Genomic DNA, 24,496 nt, shown 5'->3' with positions numbered 1-24,496 from the left:
TGATGCTTGTATGTGCTTTGCTTTATAATTGAGAATGTTATGCATTTTTATTAGAATAAATTTCACAAAAGTGTTATGAATTTTGTGGAAATTTGCACAAAGGTATTGTAAACAATGTTTCTTTAGTAAACATATCGTGGACATTTAAAACTACAGTAATATATCATGAACAATTTCTTTTAGAATTCAGGACTACTAACTACTACTGCTACTACTGTCTAAGAAGCATTCTTAAGGATTTCATGTGACAGAGTGATTCAACATTTCTACAGAATTTTACTAGTTTAAGGTATTTAATTTAGATAGCTGATTTCAGAAGTTGGGTTTAGAATTAAAGTTCCAATTCCAAAATCTTATCTGCGGATTGACTAATTACTGAACCTATACTTAAAAGATGGACAAACTAAGAATCTAGTCTCAGAACATATATCAAAGTACTGCAAGTATACAAAGCATTTTACATAAGAAGCAATGAGCTAAGGGGGACTATCATATAAGCATCTGAGTTATACTGTAGCAATCAACACACAATTGATTGCAATCTCCCTCTACGTTGAATTGTGTTCCTGTTTAGAGATTATAGCTTCCATTTTTCCTCATCAAAAGCTCAAAGTCATCCTGTGTCTTGATAAGGCTCAGTCGCGTGTATCGGCTATCAGCCCCCACATTTGCACTGCCGCGAATGATTATACCTTCCCTCCTTTGAACAGCTTCACAATATTTATCTTCCTCCATCTCGCACTTCAACCATCCATAAGCTGTATTGATTGAATATATGAACATCAGACTCGTTTATTCTAATGAAATAGTGGGGATTTACTGTATGCTTCATAGTTTATCTGTAGATCATAAAACCCACCTTTAACTTTGGCAAATTATCCCCCCCCCCACCCCCCCCCCAACCACACACATACACACCACAAAACAAAAACCCACCCCTTTTAACTTTTGATATTTTACAGAAAAGCCCCCCCCCCAAAAAAAAAAAAAATAATAATAATAATAAAAGAAAGAAAGAGAAAACCCTCTTTAAATTAAAGGATCTTCTAATAAAATCTCAAAGTTGATTGTGGTTTTCTGATAAAATCTGAAAGTTAAAGAAGATTTTTGCAATAATCCCCATACTTAAGGTTATTTTCTGATATTTTGGAAGTTAAGGGGGGTTTTCTGATAGTCATCCAAAGTTAAGGGAGGTTTTCTAATATTTACCCTTAGAAAAACAGTAAACTAGTTTACAATCTAATAGTCTAAACTTTTGGGTTAAAGTGATTCTCTCCAGTTACCTGGAGACGGGTCCCTGATCTTTTGAAAGTAAGTACAGTACTGAGGATCAAGTTTCTAAAACGAAAATCAATTGGAAGATGAAACTAGCTTGTTCAATCTCTTCCATTTCTCTCTCATTGTCTCATATCCAAACTTGAAGATGTCTACTTTCCCTCTTATTTCTTTGAGAATGACTTTGATGATCTTCAACATTCTGAGTTGTGTATCACGAGATACACCCATCACGCTATATCTCATGTAAGTCAATGCTTCCTTGTAAAGTTTCTCATCCTTCAACAACCACCACCTACATTTGAGGAAAAAATGTTCACTGCTAAATAATGAGGTATCCTAGACGGAAAATTCCGTCTAGGATACCAAGAATTCCGTCTAGAATGTTTATTCTAGACGGAATTCCGTCTAGAATACGCGTCTAGTATGTTTCCGTCTAGGATGTAGTATTCTAGACGGAAATTCCGTCTAGAATACAACCTAGACGGAATATTCTAGACGGAAATAAAAACCGTCTAGAATACATCCTAGACGGATTATTCTAGACGGAATTTCCGTCTAGAATAATTTATCCTAGACGGAAAAAAATTCCGTCTAGAATGAGTATTCTAGACGGAAATTTCCGTCTAGAATACTCATTCTAGACGGAAGTTGATGTTTTTTATTTTTTTTAATTTTTTTTGTTAAAAAGACATTCTAGACGGAATTTGAGCATCCTAGACGGAAATTCCGTCTAGGATACTGTGCTACAGTGTTTTTTTTTTTTTTTTTTTTTAGAATCTACTTTGGATGCATGTACATAATATTGAACAACAAAAAAATATATTCATATCCAACACAATATAATTATATTCCAATATCAAATCCCATTATATTCAAATAATACATTGTTTACAAACTTTAATTATATCCAAAATAGTAGAGAGATACATAAATTATTTACAAACTTTTACATAAATTATTTACAAGAGGTTCTGTATGCTCCATCGCACAACATTACGCACAATTCCTCCTCTTTGGAAAAATCGAGCAACAGCAAAAGCTATATCCTCTGCGGGCCTGTGAGGATCTGGTGAATCCGCAAAAGCTACATCCTCTTCGATTTCCTGAACTGATCTCAAACCCCTCCTTCCAGCATCCCACACCTAGACAAAAATACATAGAGGTTATTAACAGGAAACTCCTCTTTCTGAAACATATTCACCACCTTCAAAGTCTATCAAATTATATCTGTTGGTATTCCGCTAGTTAAAAATCCTATAATTACATGGGAAGTACAACATATTATCTTAGTTCAAGTCTGTGCAAGGTACTGGTAAGGTGTGAAAATTTTACCTTGATAGTCCCATCCGAGTGGCTACTAAAAAGTCGACCTTTTGAATGAACCAAAGATAGGACCTCTCCGTTAGAAGTACAGTCTATGTCAAATAACTCAGTACAAGACCAAAACTCTGTCTGAAACATAAATGACTTAGCAACAGAAGGTATGTCATTATAACCAAGAAATTCCATGTGTGTTATTCCACTCACTGCATCAACAGACGGCAAGTTCATAATTGCTTTCAATGTATCTGCAACTACTAATGAGCATCATTTGAGCTTCCTCAAGGGCTTGTAGATACATTTTGCATACGTCCCGCGTTCTTTAAGTGCATCTGCAATCTTGTAAAGGACAACATTTAACTATACAGTCGATGAGAGACCACTTTGACAATAGATTTCAGCATATCTATTACCTGGGTCACTGATGAAGCTTTTCAAAGCCAAGGTTGCTAGAATCTTCTCCTCAAAGTTCCTAGATGAACAGAGAACCTCAGTAAATTGATCCAGAAGGCATCGACTTGCAATCATTTTCACTCCAGTCTGAGGGAGACTACTGAGCATATGTATGAGCCATGTAGCAGCAACAAGGCATGACTTCACCATCCCCATTGACTTGCTCCTCAAGCATTCTTCTAAAGCTTTGAAGATTGCTCCGTGGTCATGATTACAAAGAACAAATGCTACTCTTTTCTCCCATTTACCTTGTAAACCTCCCCTCATATTGTTCAACATGAATATAGCTACCTGGGTTTGTCTTCTTGACCTCTTCTACATATATACCTAGAAAATTAAAGATTAAGCGTTAGTACCAACATTGAAAAATTAGTATAATCAACGTCACATAAAGGAAATTAGTTTGTCTTTTGTTAGATATCATCTTCTATTTACCATCGTAATTGATCGTAGGACTCATGGGCATCACCATATAATTTCTCTTGTGCTCTTTCTTTACCCCACCAAATCTTACTATAATCGACCCTAATCCCATACGAGCTTAGAAACTCTTTTTGAATGTCAAAATAGGCCGTATATCCGATCGAACCTTTAATGTGGGTTGTAATTGGGTAGCAATGAATCGCCTTGAGGCTCTAGATTGACCAGCATTATTGCCATGCTGCCCACAACTGTGATTGTCCACAAACCTTTTGATTTCAAGTCTATTATCATTTTTCGGTGGAGAGGCAAATAACATCCACGGACAATTTTTTGCTGCCTTAAACCGACAAAACACTCGAATACGCTTCGGTTCATTCTTCCCAAACTCGTATTCGAATTTTTTTGCCATGGAGTAGTATAGCAAGGCCAATCTTAACTCCTTCGCACTTTCAAATCGTTGTCCCTCACCGGTTAAAGCTGTGTGCCACCAAGCAGGAATCCTCTCTGATCTGCTAATCATGTCATCAACCCGCGTAGTGAGCCCGCAACACACCCACACACCCCAAAAAATACCCTCCTGCCAAAATTTCAACTAATATAATCGTATGAAGGGGAAAAAATCACATGAGATTATCATTAACTCACAGATGAGAGCAAAGACCATAAACTTTGTTGATAGTCAGGATCTTTACACGTAAGAAAATGGGTGGTACCCCTTGATATGTAGTTGTCAAGTGGAACAAGAATATCTGCATGGAAATTGCTTCATAGGATCAAATATGTATGTAAAAGATAAAAAGAGAATACTTTAAATGTGGAAATTTATCTTAGAATTCTAGAATCAAATCATCGTCAAGTTATAAAAAAGAAAGGAACAAAATTGTGATCACATACGAATGACTTGTGTGTAATAATTGTGATCACATACGTAGCTCAACTGATAGTTTTACCAGATCGTACTTTCTATGAGACATATCCACAAACAAGTTGTATGCATGGATTTCAACTATTTAGCAACCAAATATGTACGATCATAGGCAATGACTTTCACAGAAAATAACCCATAATTTTTAAAGAAATAAATGCTCAACCAAATTTCATTCATCTTCATGGTCAAATTACACAAATGCCTTCGTAAAATACATCATATCATCATAATAAGGAAAAGAACACAAAACACATCCCTACCATGAAAGCTGCAAACACTCGATCCACAGTAGCCGAGCCTGAAGACCTACAAGAGAAGAAGCAAAATTGAAAAAATCAATCAAATTTAACATAAGAAACTTCGTAAAATACATCATATCATCATAATAAGGAAAAGAACACAAAACACATCCCTACCATGAAAGCTGCAAACACTCGATCCACAGTAGCCGAGCCTGAAGACCTACAAGAGAAGAAGCAAAATTGAAAAAATCAATCAAATTTAACATAAGAAATCAAAGACAAACTCATCTTCCGATTTGCGTCACCAACAAGACACAGCTTGTTCGAGATCGTCGCCTACTCGATTGTAAACTGAGTAAACCTCGACATCGAGTCCATAAACCCGTCGAACTTCATCCTCGAGGCGGCCAGCCACTGGAGGGCCGAAGAGGAGGGGGAGGTGGCGGGTTAGGGTTTCGAGGGAGAGGGAGAAGGGGATCGGGGAGAAGGTGGAGGGGTCGAGGGCGGAGGAGAGGGTCAGGGAGCGGAGGTCGAGGGTGAGGTCGCCGGAGAAGGGGGAGGAGAGGGTGTAGAGGGCGGACGATTGGAGGGCTGAGGTCGGGAAGGAGAAGTAAAAGGGGGAGGATTTTAAAATTTTGGGGTTTGGGGGGGGCGGGGGGATTGGGTTTTTTAATCTGAGCCTAAACGTCCTAGACGGAAATTTCCGTCTAGGATGTTCCGTCTAGGATACATTCTAGACGGAAATTTCCGTCTAGGATATCTGATTATAATAAAAAAAATTAAAAATACAAAAAACCGTCTAGGATACTATTCTAGACGGAAATTTCCGTCTAGAATGATTTATCCTAGACGGATTATCCTAGACGGAAATTTTCCGTCTAGTTTAAAGCAAACTAGACGGAAAATTTTTCGTCTAGGATATTCCGTCTAGGATACACGATTTTCTACTAGTGGTTTATAAAAATTTCCTTATCTTAAAGTCTATTTCATTGCACCAAAACTTCTAAACCATTAAGATTAAGGCTATGAGCATTATGTTTTATTACAAGTACACTTTTTGTAATAAGTGCCACCCATTGACCGTGGCCGGACAACAATAACATGACAGTCTGTTACTTTTTTTACCCTCAATTTAGTAGGAAACTGTTTGTGTAAAAATTTAATGTAAAAGAAATGAAAGAAAAATTGATTTGTATTCTCTCAAAATCGATTACAATTTGGATTCCGATTACAAAAGAGAGGAGACTGAATTTGATTCTCCTCTTTGTTTAAAACTGGGTTCTTCTTGGTAGCGATGGAGTGCCTCATTCGATTGCTCGCGTCGAATTTGCTCTCCGTTGACGATCCGACCGTCTTTTATCTTATGGGAACGGTGAACTTCTGTGGAAAGTTTGATGAATAACTCTTAACGAGTTTTAGAACTCACAACGAGTTAGAACTCTGTGAAAAGAGTTGTTAGAACCGAAAATTCGGTTAATAGCCAAGCAGATTTTCTGTTGCTGAAGGATCCTTTTTAGATTTGATCCTTCGGATCTGATTTAAATCTTCTGTTTCGAAGAGTTCGCCTCTGCTATCTCCAGAAAAAAAATCCCAAGCTCCCAACCTCCTTGTGCGGTTTAGATGCTAAAAATCCAACCTTTTCTCCGTTGGGTTTGTTGAGGTTTTATAGGTGGATAAGAGGTTATAACTGCCCTCTAAATCCGCTCCTAAGTGGGTGTGATTTCCTCAGATCGTGGGGAAAATGGTTCTGAAACCGTTCGACTCATATTTGAATGAGTCAAACGCCCAATTTGGCGTTTAGAACCCTAACTTCGCGTCTTGAAATTGAGACGCGAGGTTGGGTGTTGACTGAACATCAAGAACGCGAGGGTCGCTCGTGTTTTGCTTGTTGCAGCTTGGAAACGCAGGGGTCGCCTGCATTTCCAGAATTGTAATGCGAAGATGAGTTCTGCGTTTTAGAAAGAGCTAGTTGATTTGTAACTTCTTCTGTAGAGCGTTGCAAGGACCATTGTTCTGTAATCCTTGCATTAGCTGTTGTGGGGTGTGAAAGTCGTCAGATTGTAACTCTTAACGATAGATTATGAAGACTGTTGAATAGAGTTTTCATCAGTTGTCGGAAGTATCGTTGAATTGCAACTCTTCTCGCTCTATGTGAAAAGTCAAGTATCGTTGAATTGCAACTCTTCTCGCTCTATGTGAAAAGTCCTCCATTTGCAGCTTTCGTTTGTTGACATGAAAGCTATCTGATTGTAGCTTTCATTGTTGGAACTTGATGGGGATCAGCTATCCATTGTGACTTTTAGACAGCCTACACGAATATTTACCCACAGCTCTCTACCAAGCAACTCACCAACTAAGTCCAACTTTTTATTTCTGAAATCATTATACTGCTCATCAGCACCTCTAATAGTTGCTAATATAATATTAGTCATGTTGTTGTCACAGCCATCAAGATCAATCATCTCAGATATGAGGCTGTGTTTGCAGCGATTGTAGAGCCGCGGATGCAGTGATTTGGAAATTACTTGTGTTTTGATTGTAAGGACGAATTCTGCTTCTTGATTTGAAGGAATCATTGCCTTGTAATCTCTTCTTGATCCATAGGGAAATCATTTGATTGCAGCTTTCCTTTGGTAACAAGAAAGTCGTCTGATTGTAACTTTCATTGTTGGAGCTTGATGGGGATCAGCTATCCATTGTGATTTTTAGACAGCCTACAGAAACCAATATGTAAATTTCTCTCTAAATTAAGGGTCAAAAATAATCTATCATCACATGATTTTGGAATTACATCTCAATAAAATAAGGGTGTAATATCGTCCACAAACAAGGTATACGAATACTAAAATAACCAACTCCCTTTCAAAATATTACTAAGCTCCCAACTTCCCCTCTAAGTAACAACTTGTCTATTATCCCCTTATATCACGTGCGTGTCCAATATGGACATTTTATGAGTTCACGGTGAAATATTTAATAGATTGATGACGTGATAATATTTGTTTGCATGTCTTCTTTGAATTTTATCAGTTTGTCTCCTCTCCAAACCAAAGAATCTTCAAGTACTTCTCCCAAAAAATTTGTACTGCATCCCTTTTCTGAAATTGAAAAAACACTGTCACATCCTCGATCTGTTAAACATTTGAATATGGACTCCCAAAATGGCTCATTAAATAATATAGTGTAGGATTGGCGAGCGTACTGGGGAAGACCGCTTAGAAAAGGCATGAGTGTGCTTTTGGGTATCTGGCGGTCGACTACGGGTGTCTGACGGTCAACTGCATTCGTGCACAGATCGTGGTTGAGCTTCTGGGAGTTGGCGGTCGACCGTAGCGGTCGACCGCGCGGACTTGCGACGGTCGACCGCGCCCGTGGCCAGAAGTCTCTGGGGTTGGGGCGGTCGGCCGTGGCGGTCGATCGCGATGCAGTTTTTGGGTTGGGTCTGTTTCTAGACCCGTTTTATTTGGGATTTCTATAAATACCCAAAACTCGTTTTAGGGGTTAGAGCAAGAGGGTTTTAGCAGCCATTGAGAGGGGTTTCGTGGGCTTCTACTGTTGGAGCATTTGAGAGAGATCAAGAGTGATTTGTTGTGGGTTTTTTTGGTGAGATTTGTAACCCTAGTTGTATCCCTTTGATTTTTAATAGTAAAAACTCCTCCTTGCCCCGTGGACGTAGGCGATTACCGAACCACGTTAAATATTGGTGTTTATGATTTGTGCTATTGATTTGGTTATGTTTGACATTCTTGATGGGCTATTTGGTATTGGATCTCGGCACTGGGGATTCCCCAATAAGTGGTATCAGAGCACCGGGTTACACTTGGGCTTTTTGGAGGAGTAGATCGGTTGGGAAGTTCATCGAGAGCTTCGGTTGGTGATAAATGTGAGATTTTTGTGGTAAAATTTCTATCTTTTTCAAGTTTAGATCTATTTCTTGTCCGTTCTGCAATTGTTTATTGGGTGCTTTGAGATATATGGCCAAGAAAGGAGTTGTGGAGGGTTCTTCCGGTGTGAAGACCGTTCAAAGTTTGAATATCCATTTTATGAAGATAGATGTGGAGAAGTTCAATGGCATAAATAATTTTAGACTTTGGCGATGCGAAGTCTTAGATGCGCTAAATGCACAAAATTTAGAAGATACGTTGGAGTTGGACGGAAAACCGGACGACATTGAAGAGAAGTTTTGGAAGAAAATGAATAGAACGGCGTGTGGTGTGATTAGGTCTTGTCTCACTCAAGATCTAAAATATGATGTGATGAATGAGACTTCGGCTAAGAAGATTTGGGAGGTCCTAGAAAGCAAGTATTTGACGAAGAGCGTTGAAAATCTTTTGTATTTGAAGATCAGGCTTTATCGTTTCCAATTGAAGAAGGAGACATCCATTAGTGATCACATGAACCACTACATGAAGCTACTTGCAGATTTAGCGAATGTAGATGTTATTGTTGAAGATGAGGACAAGTCATTGTTGTTATTGAGTTCCTTGCCCGATGAGGAATATGAGACATTCGTCCTTACTCTTATTAATGGGAAGACATCTCTTTCGTATAGTGAGGTCACTGCGGCACTTGTGAATTATCAACTTCGTAAGAAGGACAATGGGATTTCTATCGAGCCGGTAGCGGGAGCATTGGTCGCAAGAGTTAAGAGTCCAAACCGTGGTAGGAAGTCGCAGTCTAGAGGGGCTCATCCTGCAGTTGGTAGGAATCAGTGTGTTTTTTGTAGAGAGGATGGACATTAGAAAGCCGAATGCCCAAAATGGAATGATAGAGCTGGGAAGAATAAGGGGAAAGCCGTACATGCTTCAGAGGTGAATGTTGCCAAGGCTAGTGGCGACATTTCAGAGTCGGATTCTTCAGGTTATTCGTGCCTAGCACTTCTGTCAGTTTGTATTGCCGACTCCACCTAGTGGATGTTGGATTCGGGTGCTTCATACCATATTTGCCCTAGAAGGGATTGGTTCTTCAACTTTCAGGAGTTGGAAAGAGTAGATGTTGTGCTCATGGGTAATGATCACAAATATCCTATTGGTGGTATTAGTACTGTTCGTATTCGGATGAGTGACGAGGTGATTCGGGAGTTGGTTGAAGTGAGGTTCGTTCCTCAGTTAAAGAAGAACATCATTTCACTTGAGGTTTTAGAAGCAGCAGGCTACAGGGTGACCTTGGTGGATGCACATTTGAAGGTCACATTGGGGTCCATGATTGTGATGAAGGACGTCAGAAAGAGTAATTTATACTATTTGCTTGGGAGCATGATGATTGATAGAGCGCTGACGACTTCATTGGATTTGGCTAGACTGTGGCGTTGTTTGATGCTGGGGTATTTGATTGGTGATACCGTACATAGTTTGTTGAGGAGTGCATTGACCTGCAGGTGAAAGTCCTTTGAGCACATTGGGATGAACGAGAAGACCTAGGTGGAGTTTGACACTTCTATTCATCGATCGAGGGGTCTTTTAGGAGGTGTTCAGTCGGGCATTTGGTGGTCTTCCAAAGAGGCATCATTGGGAGGTAATCGTTTTTTAGTTTTCATAGTTGAGGATTGTACTAGGCATTTATGGGTTGCAACCAAGTCCCGTTGGTTTGAAGTCCTAGTAGTCCGCAACAGTTGGAGGAAGTGTGTTGGCAGGAAGGGTACCCATTGTACTAGTTCTAATAGGGGTTCTTTCTTGTATTTGTGCCGAGCTCATGGCTGTTAGAGACACTTTGTAGGAGAGGAGACAGTGGGGCGACGAGATGAGATGGCAGATTTGGTGAGCTGTTCCTTTCTGGAGGAGGATCGACGTTGGTTGTCGAGCATTGGATTTGGTATTCAGGCTTCGACATATTTGGGCCATTTTATGCATAGGTTGCTGACTGCTGCGTTAGGTATTTTTAGATCTGGTGGAGCTGCTTCAGATTTTGGTTGGCGTCCGATATTTGGTTACCCAGAACTTGGTCACATCGTGGATGTGAGATTGGATCCGATTGCGCATTTGGGATTCAGAGGCTCGTTTGATTATCGGTTGGGAGCTTCTGATTCTGTCCTAAGCAGGTATGTCACATTGGATTCTCGGCAGGTAGAGAGTGTTGATCAGGTCAGTGGGTTATCGCAGCGGGTGGATGGTGATGCTACTCCATGTTGGGTGGATCGAGCTTGCTTCACATACTCCAGGTCATACTGCATTATTTGGGATTCCAGCTGATGTGACACAGTTTGGGGATCAGATTGTTCTGGATGCAGATGATAAGTTGGTAGATTCGAGTGCAGCTGATGGATGTAGCTTGGATACGGCCATTGGTTCACCTCAGGTGGAGGTGTTTGGATCATCTCAGTTTCGGGCCGTTGGTGATGTTATCAGCCGCAGATTTGGTGATATTGGTGATGAAGAGTTGAGAACTCTTCTGTTGGATTGAGGGCCTTTGGAGGCCATTGGGTGAACTACGTGAAAGCTTGATTCTTTGGGTAAAAGGATACGTAGGCAGTCAGTTTTCATGCAGCCAATTGGTGAGTAGACATTGATGTTTGGGAGAGTGTTCGCACTCTCATTTGGGTCTCGACTTGTTATGGATTGAGTCCGTTGTCATGGATTGGTTCATGACATACTGGACGTAACAAGTGGGACATTTAGGTGTTTGGTGTCGGCTCAGTTTGGAAGAACGTTCGCCGAGGTGGAGATTTGTAGGATTGTTGAGCGTATTGGGGAAGACCGCTTGGAAAAGGCATGAGTGTGCTTTTGGGTGTCTGGCGGTCGACCGTATTCGTGCACAGATCTTGGTTGAGCTTCTGGGAGTTGGCGGTCGACCGTGGCGGTCGACCGCGTGAATCTCTGGAGTTGATGCGATCGATCGCCACGGTTGCATCGCCGCCGTATGCCAGAAGTCTCTGGAGTTGGGGCGGTCAACTGCGATGCGGTTTTTGGGTTGGGTCTGTTTCCAGACCTGTTTCGTCTGGGATTTCTATAAATACCCAAAACTCGTTTTAGGGCTTAGAGCAAGAGGTTTTAGCAGCCATTGAGAGGGGTTTTGTGGGCTTCTACTGTTGGAGCATTTGAGAGAGATCAAGAGTGATTTGTTGTGGGTTTTTTTGGTGAGATTTGTAACCCTAGTTGTATCCCCTTGATTTCTAATAGTAAAAACTCCCCCTTCCTTGCCCCGTGGACGTAGGCAATTGCCGAACGACGTTAAATATTGGTGTTTATGATTTGTGCTATTGATTTGGTTGTGTTTGGCATTCTTGATCGGCTATTTGGTATTGGATCTCGGCACCGGGGATTCCCAATCCCCCAACATATAGAAGCTGTAACTGACTAGATCCTTACAGCACGGGGATGCATCTATAATTAGCCTTAATTGTATTCTACAAGTAAAAACTGAAATTACCCGAATCTACTACTGCGTGGACCGAGGACTTGGAGATGGAGAACATCATGATATCTTCGTCGGCTGGAGCTGGAATCTCGCAGTGTAATGAGGCCAGTAGTAGCAGTGGTCGTAGATGACAGAAGGACTGAACTTTTAAGGAGTCCGTCAGGGTTGTTTGGTGAAGTCACAAACTCTATGAAGTTTTCATTTGATGAGTTTAGCCATTTTGCGGTTATTCCTTCCCATTCATTTTCTCTTATATCAAAAGTTCGGTTTGCGCCTTATAAGCCTGTATATTTCACAGGAGATCCTTCAGTTTTACATAATATAGATTTTCAGATAAATTTAAGGAAAAAATCATGCTGAATTAATCATTAGAGTGAGAAGATCTCCCTGTATTTAGTAAACAATGGATAAAACCCTCTAAGATCATATGATTGCATCATATATATCCGTCCAATGTCAGCTAATAGTTAAGGTTGAACTTAATTGGTTTAATCTGGATATAGAATTAGACTTTAATTTCCATCATGTTTTCTCATCATCCTTTGTCATTTCCTTGTTTCCTTGTTTCATTTTTAGAACATATTATTAAAAACAAATAAAAGTAAGGTTACAGAAAGTGTTAGGCAGCCTAGGCGTTGGATTTGGTGCCTAAAGCCTAAGCAATTTTTCTACATCCTTTTAGTTACAAGAATTGATATTAAAATACTAATGTTATAGAAAGCACTAGGCAGTGCTAGGTATTCGACCGGTGCCTAGTGCCTAGGTGGATTTTTCTCTTTATTTAAGTGGTGGTGGAGGAGGTGGAGGAGATGCTCATAGTTAGTGGAGGAGACTAGAGGAATTCGGAGGAGGCTGGAGGATGTGGACACGCTAGGCGCTTCCAAGACCTAGGCGGGGACAACGTAGGTACCGCTACTCCTTGTCGGTCACCTAGACAGGCTAGGTGCTAGTTTTGTGAAACATTGAGTAAAAGCATGAAAGTCATCTTAAGCAGTCTAAATAAATCAAATTGCAAATTATGATCAACATTCAACCTTCCATGTATAATTTTATTATACAGTTTAGAGATGCTGATTGAAATTATAGAAGAAATAAATAATGAATAGGTCAAAAAAAGCTCTAAATTCTTCTAGGATACAAGATATATTCATTTTGAATTTTTCCTTCAATAATGCAAGTCGGTAAGAACTTACAACTCTGAACCATTGTCATGATTTTGAAGTTTTGATGCAGTGCAGGATTGAGGGGAATGAGGGTGAAGGGAAGTTAGGAGAACCATTCACTTCCATTCACCTTGTTTGGAAACACTTAGGAGGTGAAGTTAATTCACCCTAGTTCCCCTTGGTTCCCCTAATAGCATAAAATTTGTTACCCCCCAAATTGGGGTGTAACCAAGGGGAAGGGAGGAAGGGAACTCCCTTCCCTTCCCTTCCCTTCCATTCTCTCAGTTTCCCTTAACTTCCCTTCACCCCCTACAAATCCAAACAGGCCCTTAGCATGATATTAAAACAATCTAGATTTAAATCCCAACAACAATATATAGTTAAAGTGGATTCTAAGGAATATAATTCTACATAAAGTCTGAAAGGAACTTTAACAAGTGTTTCTAGTTTGCCAAATTTTATTTATTAATTAATTTATTTAATGAACCTGAGACCTCTCTTATTACAGTTAAGCAAGACTAACCTGATAGAAAGGAACAGAAGCTACAAGTGTAGCCGGAGAAACTGACCCATCGCCATCAGAATCCAGTGAAAGTGCATCCACAAGCGCATTAATAAATTGCATTGATCCAGTGCCAAACACAATAAACCTGCCATCGACCACTGCATTGCCAATGGCACGGTGGAGGCGGCGGACATGGTCCTCGAGCTCGACGGAGCTGGAGTCTGTCGCCTGTTGTCCTGTAGGACATCCGGTGCCATCCTGAGACCAGGACTGCGCTGCTTGCTGCATGTTGCTGCCAGTACGGCTCTAGATACACAGGATCACCACTGTTGTCAAAAAAAAGGGGGTGAAGCTAGCGCTTAGATATTGGTACAATTTGCTCAAAACTTGATGATTATATAGTAGTCTGATTGTACAGATACATTAATTATGTTTCTTAGAAAAGTACAAGAATGCAATATTGGTGACTGCAATAATACAATATTCTGATTGTCCTGATCTTGATCTAGTAAATCAATGACTGCTGTTTTTTATGCATGTATACCATGGCCTTTTTTTTCTTTTTTGTAGATTACATGTATCCTTTTCATTGGAAAGTTATCTTTGACTAAATAATGTGACATTATTTATGAGATTTGGGAATAATTTAAAGGAAAGTTGTTGGTCCGCACTTGAAGAATAGAATGTAAAGTAACAGTTGGGTATTTGTAGGCCTGTCCATCCGGGCCGGACCGGATTTTTTTGGTTTTTTTTTATTTTTTTAAAATTTTAAAAATCTCTTTAAAATTTAAAATATACATAAAAATTTACAGAAAATTATAAAAAATAAAAATAAAAATAAAAACAATCATATTATTAATAACTTGAAATGACATAAATTATAAATACAAAAAAATTATAAAAATAAAAGATGATAAAAATAACTTCTTTATTAATAATCAGTAAATCTTTTACAAGTATAAATTTATTTCGGAATTCGTCGCATCGCAATAGATGAGTACATCCCAACTAGGTTCGTACATACTCATCTATATCACTATCATTTGTAATTGTTTCCAAAATAATTCTTTACAAATTTAAAGCTAATAAATAAAAATTACAATTTGATGAATATTGTTTAATCTTTATATCTATCTGTTAGTCTCAACTCTTTAAATTTATCTTTAATTTCAGCCATCCGATCGATGCCTTGCGTTCACTTCTCGTATCTACACCAATCTTGTAAGCACATCACCGCTTGTACAGTATACGGATCTAAGAATGTCTTGTGGTCGTCAATCAAACGTCATGTTGTGCTGAAGGCGGATTTCGAAGCTACCGTCGAAACCTGCATTGTTACTAAGTCACGAACAATGATGGAAAGTATAGGATATGAAATTGATCCATATACTCTCCACCATTACAAAATATCTAAAGTATTTTCTTGACATTTGACTAAAGAAGCAGATAAATATTCATCTATTTTAGAAACCTCCAATGATAATCCAAGTCCAGACACACCAGCTAGATCAGCTACCATTGCATGCCTATCAAAACTTACACTTTTTACCTCGGCTTGAGCTCGAAGGTACCGAAGCTGCAGACTGTTGTGCAGCTACACTATGTCTAGCTGCGTACTCTTCATATAAGGTTTGAAAATAATTTCTAATAGCTAAATGATAAGAAGTAGCAGTAATGTTGGATCCATCATCTAAGTCTATAACATGTCCACTATACAATGATTGTAACAAACTTTGAAAGCAAATATCTTTCAAACATGGATCAATAAGAACCCCCAAACCAAAAATATGATAAATAAGCCTAAAATACTTATTAAATTTGCTCTCCATTTGAAAAATTATACTTCCAAAAGTATCATTCATACGATATTTGTTAATTTTTTTAAATATTTAAAATTTGTAAAACAGCTAAAGTAATAGTTAGATAATAACAACCAGATAATAACATAGTAGCATCATAAAAAACTTGTAACATCTTATTTAAATTACATATAATTGTCTATTCATCTTCAATTATTTCATAAGAGCTACCAGAGCTAGAACTAGAAGCAAAATAATTTATAAAATCATTTATAATTTTTTTATATTATATAGCTACACTTAATATTGCATAGGTGGAATTCCACCTATGGTCAACATCTTTTAGAATTAGTCTACCCTTAATATTTTTTCTTTTACATATTTGTTTTCATCTTTTAAGTCTTTGTTCAGAAACAGTATGCATATAAACAACTGTTCTAACCTTTTCTATCATGAGTTTAATTTCAGTAAATGCACTTTGAACAATTAAATTTAAAATATGGCATATACATCTAATATGAAAAAGTTCACCATGACAGGGCAATAACAGAGTTATTTTGAGAAAATCTACAGCTACATTGTTATTACTTGCATTATCTAGTAAAAGAGAAAATATTCTTTTAAACATTTCTAGTTTCATAAGTTCTTCAACTATTAAATTGACTACATTAATACCAGTATGTGACTCTTCAATTACAATAAAAGAAACAACTCTTTTAAACATTTGCAAATTTTTATCAATCTAGTGTTTTGTGATACATAAATAACCTGTTTGTGCTCTAGATGTCAAAAAATCAGAAGTTAAAGAAAATTTACAGTTTAAAATTTTAAAATAAGAAATTATTTTTCCTTGTTCCATTTGATAATGTTTTAAAATGTCATGTTGACAGGTTTGACGAGAAAATTTTTTAAAATCGAGAGAAAAACCATCTCTAAATAAATCTTCAAATTCATCATCTTCTACTAATTTAAAAGGAATGTTTTTAAGAATGATAAACCTGATGACGCATTTCCTGGCTCGGGCAGCGTCATAATTCCAACTACCGAGACTACCAGAAGAGGAGAATTGGGAAACCATAGATTATCGGATATCATCTTGAGGAGTCTGGCCTTTGTTGTGTTTTTCTATATGGCATTTTAGGTGGTTGGTGCTACTCTTATGATGGGCTTGGAAAGTCCGGCCACACAACGCATATTTAGCCTTCTGGGTGATGATCTTACCGTATTCATCATTGGTAACGTCTATCTTGTCAAAAAAAATTCCACACATCGGATCTCCGCCTTTTAAGAGCTCTTGGTACAGATTCGTCGCCAATGGATTCGGGATTACCACTGGTAGGATCGGTAGGAGGAGTAGCTGTTGTTGTAGGGGGACTCATTTCAATATCGGTAGGAGATAGATTTTGCTCTTCATAATCAGATCCAGAAGCCATTTGATGAAAGGATTAGAAAATATAAGAGATTATAAGAGAGTATAAGATTGTATAAGAGAGTATTAGAGAGAAGTAGATGAGTTTTGGTATGAGAAGAAGAAGTAAAAACCCTCCTTTATTTATAGAGGCAGCCTCCTAAGCAAATGACCAAAAAACCCCCACCAAATAGCCGTTTTTGACCGTTTTAAGGGTCAAAACGGTCAAAACAAAAAAAATGGCTGTTTCGGCCTGGCCCGATCAAAATGGTCAAATTTGTGATTGTTTTGGCCGGGCCGGGTCGAGCTGGCCCGGCCCGATCAAAACGGTCAAATTTGTGATCCAAACGGTCACAAATCTGATCGTTTGGCGAAAACGGTCACCCTTGGTGATCGTTTTCGCTGGGCTGGGCCGGGCCAACCCGACCTTTGTCTTGCCACAACGGTCACCAGGGTGACCGCCTTGCGGGCGGGCCGTGCTCCGTTGCTCCGCCCGGTTTCGTTGCCCGACCGGAACTGTTCCAGGCCAGGCCGGGTTCGGGCCGGGCGCCAGCGAGGGGACCCGGACTTTTTGGATAGGGCTAGGTATTCGTGTGTTCATGTGCTTCAACGACTCTCTCTTTTTAGGTTAGAAACTTGAATAGGGGGGATCATTGCAATTTCATAAAAGTTTAATTTTTGTTATACTTAAAACTTAAGAATTTGTATAATTCAATCTCACAAGTCACACCTTATTACTATTGACTAAACAAATTAGGATTTATTTTAATTTATTTTATTTTACTTATTTATTTATTTATTTATTTATTTTTGTATACAGTCCAAAATAATAGTTTGGTTTTTTTAAATTAAACTTCAAATTTTTTTAATATCCCTGCTTGGAATTGAACCTAAAACTGTGGGAGTCATATTAGAATCTTCCAGCCGTCCGGGTCACCCGTGGTGGGTAATTACTCTTCAAATTGTTGATTGGAAAAAAGGGCAAAAATAATATATTTGGAACTTGGGATCAATAGATTATTTTTTTGAGTAAATTTTATTTTGTTAACGTAATTTTAAGGTTCATTCTTAAGTTTAAGTCAGATTTTTCTGTGTGAAATTAGATGATTGTTTTCTTAAGTCAAAGAAAATAATGTACTGTATAACATGCGAGGTCTGGGCTTTGCGGGCGAGGTTGACACAAAGCAGGCGAGGGCGAGCTCGTAGATCTGCTGGTGAGCCCGAAGTTGAGCGTAGGCGATCTCAAGAACTTTCAAGCGAGCTTCTCACAGGCTGTCGACAGTCAGTCGACAACTCAGCGCTAGGGTTTCCCTATATAAGGGAAACCCTGAGCCCTAGCCCCCGTTGCTTATTCCCATTTTCTTCTCGACGGTGGCTCTCTCTCTCTCCTCACTTGATCTCTCTCTCTCTCTCTCTCTCTCTCTCTCTCTCTCTCTCTCTCTCTCTCCATAGATCGATATTGAAAAGAAGGAAAGCTCACAGTGAATTTAAGAGAGGGGGAATTTATTGAGTGGAATTTATTAAAGAGGGGAGTCAACACTTTAGCTATTGTGTTGATTTGTATTTATTGAGAGATCTTAAGTTTGAGATCTGCTATTGTATTGTAATTTCTTGTTGATTAATAAAAAATTAATTATGTGGCTTCCGAAGACATATGTAAGTTTGCCGAACCTCGTTAAATCTTGGTGTGCTTTTTTCTACTACGTTTTTACTGTCTTAGGGGTTTAGCGTAGCCCTAGGTAATTTCCCAATAACTTGTATCAGAGCCTGAAACGATTTAGAGGAAGTCAGATTCAAGTAGGAGCGATGGCCGCAGATGAAGGAAATGTGAGATTAAAGAAGTTTGATGGAACAGATTTCGAGAAAAATACATATAGAGGATTGTCTGTATTAGAAAAAACTATATCAACCCCTTTCGGGGAAGAAGCCGAATTCTATAAAGGAAGATGAGTGGAACCTTCTAGATAGATAAGCCATCGGAGTTATCAGATTGACGTTAACTCGTAATGTTACATTCAATATTGTGAAGGGGAAGATCACGACGGGTCTTATGGCAGCACTCTCAAATATGTATGAGAAGCCATCAACAACAAATAAAGTTCATTTGATGAGGCGGTTATTGAATCTGAGAATGGAGGAAGGTGCGTCAGTAGCACAACGCCTCAATGAACTCAACACAGTCACAATTCAATTGAGTTCAATTGAATTGAGTTTGATGAGGAAGTTCGAGCATTAATACTTTTGTCTTCCCTACCAGAAAGCTGGAACACTATAGTCACAGCTGTGAGTAGCTCGTTAGGAAGTAACAAGTTAAAGTTCGATGACGTTCGTGATCTGGTTCTCAGTGAGGAGATCCGACGGAGAGAGTCGGGTGAAGCTACAACATCTTCAGTATTGCATACAAAGTCAAGAGGTAGAAATTCAACCAAAGAGAATGGACGAGTAAAATCGAACTACAGAGGTAGATCAAAGGATAGGAGGTCCAAATCTAAGAATCCAAGCAACAGCTTGAAGACTATCGAGTGTTGGAATTATGAAAAGACCGGGCATTACAAGAATCAATGCAAGAGTGCACAAAAGGAGAAGGAGGCAAAGGTAGAGGTGAATGTCACTTCCACCTCAGGAGGAGACGACGCATTAATATGCTCTTTTGAGAGCAAGGAGGAATCTTGGGTGTTAGATTCAGGAGTGTTGTTTTATGCTACTTCTCAGAAAGAATTCTTCGAGAAGTATGTTCTCGAAAATCTTAGATATGTATACCTTGGTGATGATCAACCGTGTACTATTGTGGGCAAAGGTGTAGTGAAAATTAAGTTGAACGGGTCAATATAGGAGTTGAAGGATGTCAGACATATTCCCGACCTGAGAAAGAACTTAATATCCGTAGGCCAGTTGGCTGATGAAGGATATACTACAACCTTCCATGGAGATAATTGGAAGATCTCAAATGACGCAATGACGATTGCCCGAGGCAAGAAGACTGGTACCCTATATATGATACTAGGTGCACATTGTTTAATCTCAGTTGCAGCAGGCAATGAGACTTTAAAATTATGGCACCAGAGACTCGGTCATATGAGTGAGAAGGGGATGAAAATCATGCACACAAAGGGAAAACTTTCAGGACTACAGTCAGTGGAGATGGACATGTGTGAAGAATGCATACTTGGAACCAAAAGAGAGTCAATTTTCAAACAAGTGGCAGAACCCCCAGGAAAGATAAGCTAGAGTTTGTTCACTCAGATGTTTGGGGACCAATCACTACCACGTTCATTGGTGGAAAACACTACTTCGTGACTTTTATCGAAGATCACTCTCGGAAAGTGTGGGTCTACTTTCTAAAGCATAAGTCAGAAGTATTTGAGGTTTTTAGGAGATGGAAAGTCATGTTCGAATATGAGACTGATCTGAGAATAAAGAAGCTCAGGACCGATAATGATGGTGAGTATGAAGACACCGGATTTAAGAAGTTCTGCTATGAGTACGGGATCAGAATGGAGAGAACCGTACCCGATACGCTTTAGCAAAATGGTGTAGCTGAATGGATGAACAGAATGTTAACAAAGAGAGCCAGAAGCGTTCGGATATAGTCGGGCCTACCGAAGTAGTTCTAGGCAGAAGCAGTCAATACAACAGTTTACTTGATCAACCGAGGTCCATCAGTTCCATCGAAACACAGAATACCAGAAGAGGTATGGTACGAAAAGGAGGTAAAACTCTCACATCTTTAAGTTTTCGGTTGTGTAGCTTATGTGCATATTAGTGATCAATGCTGGAATAAGCTTGATCCCAAGTCAAAGAAATACACTTTCATCGGCTATGGTGAAGATGAGTTCGGCTACCGCATTTGGGACAATAAAAATAAGAAAGTGATCCGCAGCAGAGATGTGATATTCAACGAGAAGGTGATGTACAAGGACATGCACAAGACAGATGACTCAGAGAGTGAGTCAACATTTGTAGATACAGATGATGTTCCGAGTAACCTCTCAGAGAACCCAATGCAGAAGGTCCTCAGCCAGAAGAGCCTGCTGGACAGAATAGTGAGTAGGAGCCCGACACACCAGCTCTGATATTGAGAAGATCTTCTCGGCCTCCTGTGCCCAACAGGAGATATATGAACTATCTGTGCTGACAGATGGAGAGGAGCCTGAAAGCTATAATGAAGCTTGTCAGAGTGGAGATGCGAGCAAGTGGGAGCTTGCCATGAAAGATGAGATGAAGTCTCTCATCTTAAACCAGACGTAGGAACTAGTTGAGTTGCCCACAGGTAAGAAGGCATTCCATAATAAATGGGTGTATCAAGTGAAAGAGGAACATGATGGTTTCAAAAGATATAAAGTTCGGCTAGTTGTCAAAGGGTTCTAGCAGAAGGAAGGAATTGATTACACCGATATTTTTGCTCCTGTGGTAAAGCTCAATACTATCAGGACAGTGATGAGTATTGTACCTATTGAAGATCTTCATCTCGAATAGTTGGACGTGAAGACGGTATTTCTTCACGGAGATCTAGAAGAGGAGATATACATACACCAGCCAGAAGGTTTCTCAGAAGAAAAGAAGAAGAACCTGGTGTACAGACTCAAGAAGAGTTTGTATAGCCTGAAACAAGCCTCAAGGAAGTGGTACAGGAAGTTTAACGGCTTCATGCACAAGGAAGGTTTCCAGAAATGCAACGTCGATTACTATTGCTACTTTAAAAGATATCAGTCCAGTTATATCATCTTACTGTTGTATATGTTAGTTGCAGGTGCAGATATAGAGGATATCAGGAATTTGAAGCAACAGCTGTCAAAGGAGTTTGACAAGAAGGACTTGGGTCCAGCAAAGAAGATCCTTGGAATGCAAATCACGAGCGATAAGAAGAAAGGTCTCTTGCAGTTATCTCAGACAGAGTACATCAGCCTTGTTTTGCAGAGATTCAACATGGGTGACGCTAAGCTAGTCAGCACACCCCTGGCCAGCTATTTTCACCTATCAAAGGATCAATCTCCTTAGTTAGATGAAGAGAAAAAGAGTATGACTAAGGTTCTTTACGCCTCAGCCATTGGAAGCTTGATGTACGCAATGGTCTGTACGAGACCAGACATTGGCCACGCAGTGGGAGTGGTTAGCCAGTTTATGTCGAATTCAGGAAAAGCTCATTAGGAAGCGATCAAGTGGATTCTGAGGTATCTACGAGGCACCACACAGAAATGTTTGTACTTTGGTAAGGGAGAGGTAGAAGTGCAAGGGTACGTAGATGCAAACTTTGGGAGTGAAGTCGATCACCGAAGAAGCACCACCGGCTATGTATTCACTATCGAAACTACAGTTATTAGTTGGATGCCACAGATATAGAAGATTGTCACTCTATCCACTACAGAAGCTGAGTATGTAGCAGCGACTGAAGTCAGTAAAGAGATGATATGGCTTTTAGGGTTTTTCCTTTATCCACTACAGAAGCTGAGTATGTAGCAGCGACTGAAGTCAGTAAAGAGATGATATGGCTTCAAGGTTTATTAACAGAGCTGGGATTCAAATATGAGAAGAATGCTTTGCGCAGTGATAGTCAAAGTGCAATTCACTTGGCTAAAAATTCATCATTTCATTCTAGAACGAAACACATTGGGCTTCGGTACCACTTTATCAGATCCATGTTGAAAAATGACGTGTTAAAACTAGAGAAGATTCCAGGAAATAAGAATCCAACAGATATATTAACAAAGACGGTGATCATTCAGAAACTGGGGTTGTGCATAACTTCAGTTGGCCTTCATGCATAAGTGATAAGGGCGGAGCCACACAGGAGAATGTGCTTATTGAGATAGCCTGTTGTCGACGGTTTGGTCTCCAGGTAGATTGTTGGTTTGGGTGTAGGCCAAACCTGTCAGGCGAGCTCGAGCAGGTGAGGAGCTCCTTCAGGCGAGCTTAGCGAGATCTCGTGGCGGATGTGGTCAGGCGAGGTCGACGCTGATCCGCAGGAGAACTCGAAACGGTCTGCAGGTGAGGTTTGGGCTTTGCGGGCGAGGTCGACGCAACGCAGGCGAGGGTGAGCTCGTGGATTTGCTGGCGAGCCCGAAGTTGAGCGTAGGTGAGCTCGAGAACTTTCAGGCGAGCTTCGCACAGGCTGTCGACAGCCTGTTGAGAACTCAGCGCTAGGGTTTCCCTTAAAAGGGAAACCCTGAGCCCTAGGCCTCGTTGCTTCGTCCCGTTTTCTTACTCTCTCTCTCTCTCTCTCTCTCTCTCTCTCTCTCTCTCTCTCTCTCTCTCTCTCTCTCTCTCTCTCTCTCCCTTCTCCAGCGGGGGGATTTACGAAGGGAAGCTCACAGTGAATTTAAGAAAGGGGAATTTATTTAGGGAAATTTATTAAAGAGGGGAATCAACACTGTAGCTACATTTGTATTTATTGAGAGATCTTAAGTTTGAGATCTGCTCTTGTATTGTAATTTCTTGTTGATTAATAAGAAATTAATTGTGTGTCTTCCGAGGACGTAGTCAAGTTTGCCAAACCTCGTTAAATCTTAGTGTACTTTTTTCTAATGCGTTTTTGCTGTTTTAGGGGTTTAGCGTAGCCCCGGGTAATTTCCCAACAAGTACTCCATAGTTTATCTTAACCAGCATGCTCCGTGAGTCATGATGGCCTCTGTAGACTACATCTTTTGGGGAAAAGAGAAGTGCAATTGTTTACTTTTAGTTTTTAGTTTGTGGATGTATTAATTGATAAAGTTGGTTTCTTTCTCATTCAACTCCCTGATTAGGTTCTGAGTGAACTAGACTTCTGTATTTTGCACTTCTAGTTTCAATGCAGGTGCAAGTCAGATTCTGTTTGATTCAGTTTTAATATTTTACAACTAGATGATGCAACTATATTTTATACAACTGCGGAAACAACAATTAATCAGCCTAAATTACCAGCTAACCATTGAATATCTATTTGAAAAAAATGACAAAGTATATACCACATATATACAAAAAAAATAGTGGAGGGACCACTACATAATCACAGCCATTGATTATCTAGTTGATGGTTATGATTTTTTCTTTTAGTGCAAATTAGGAATGAGTGCAATACACGGGGGTATGGTAAGTGTTAGATTTAGATTGTATCATAACCGCCTACTAAATAATCAATGCTTGATATTAAAAGTAGTGGTCTCTCCACTACTTTTTTGTAGTGGAGAGGATCCAAATCCCATACTAAGGTATTTGGATCCTCTCCACTATAAAAAAAATAGTGGAGGGACCACTACATAATCACAGCCATTGATTATCTAGTTGATGGTTATGATTTTTTCTTTTAGTGCAAATTAGGAATGAGTGTAATACACGGGGGTATGGTAAGTGTTAGATTTAGATTGTATCATAACCGCCTACTAAATAATCAATGCTTGAGATTAAAAGTAGTGGTCTCTCCACTATTTTTTTGTAGTGGAGAGGATCCAAATCTCATACTAAGGTATTCGGATCCTCTCCACTATAAAAAAAATAGTGGATGGACCACTACATAATCACAGCCATTAATTATCTAGTTGATGGTTATGATTTTTTCTTTTAGTGCAAATTAGGAATGAGTGCAATACACGGGGGTATGGTAAGTGTTAGATTTAGATTGTATCATAACCACCTACTAAATAATCAACGC

At 39.4% G+C, this 24,496-nt stretch overlaps 1 pseudogene; it reads right to left on the bottom strand.

The window, feature by feature from the left end:
* LOC109838511 lies at positions 571-13,953 on the bottom strand (annotated as a pseudogene).

This window comes from Asparagus officinalis, chromosome 4 (genome assembly GCF_001876935.1).
Source record: "Asparagus officinalis chromosome 4, Aspof.V1, whole genome shotgun sequence".
Classification (NCBI taxonomy): domain Eukaryota; kingdom Viridiplantae; phylum Streptophyta; class Magnoliopsida; order Asparagales; family Asparagaceae; genus Asparagus; species Asparagus officinalis.
The sequence above is the reverse complement of the archived record's forward strand: the minus strand, read 5'-3'. Positions and strand labels throughout refer to the sequence as shown.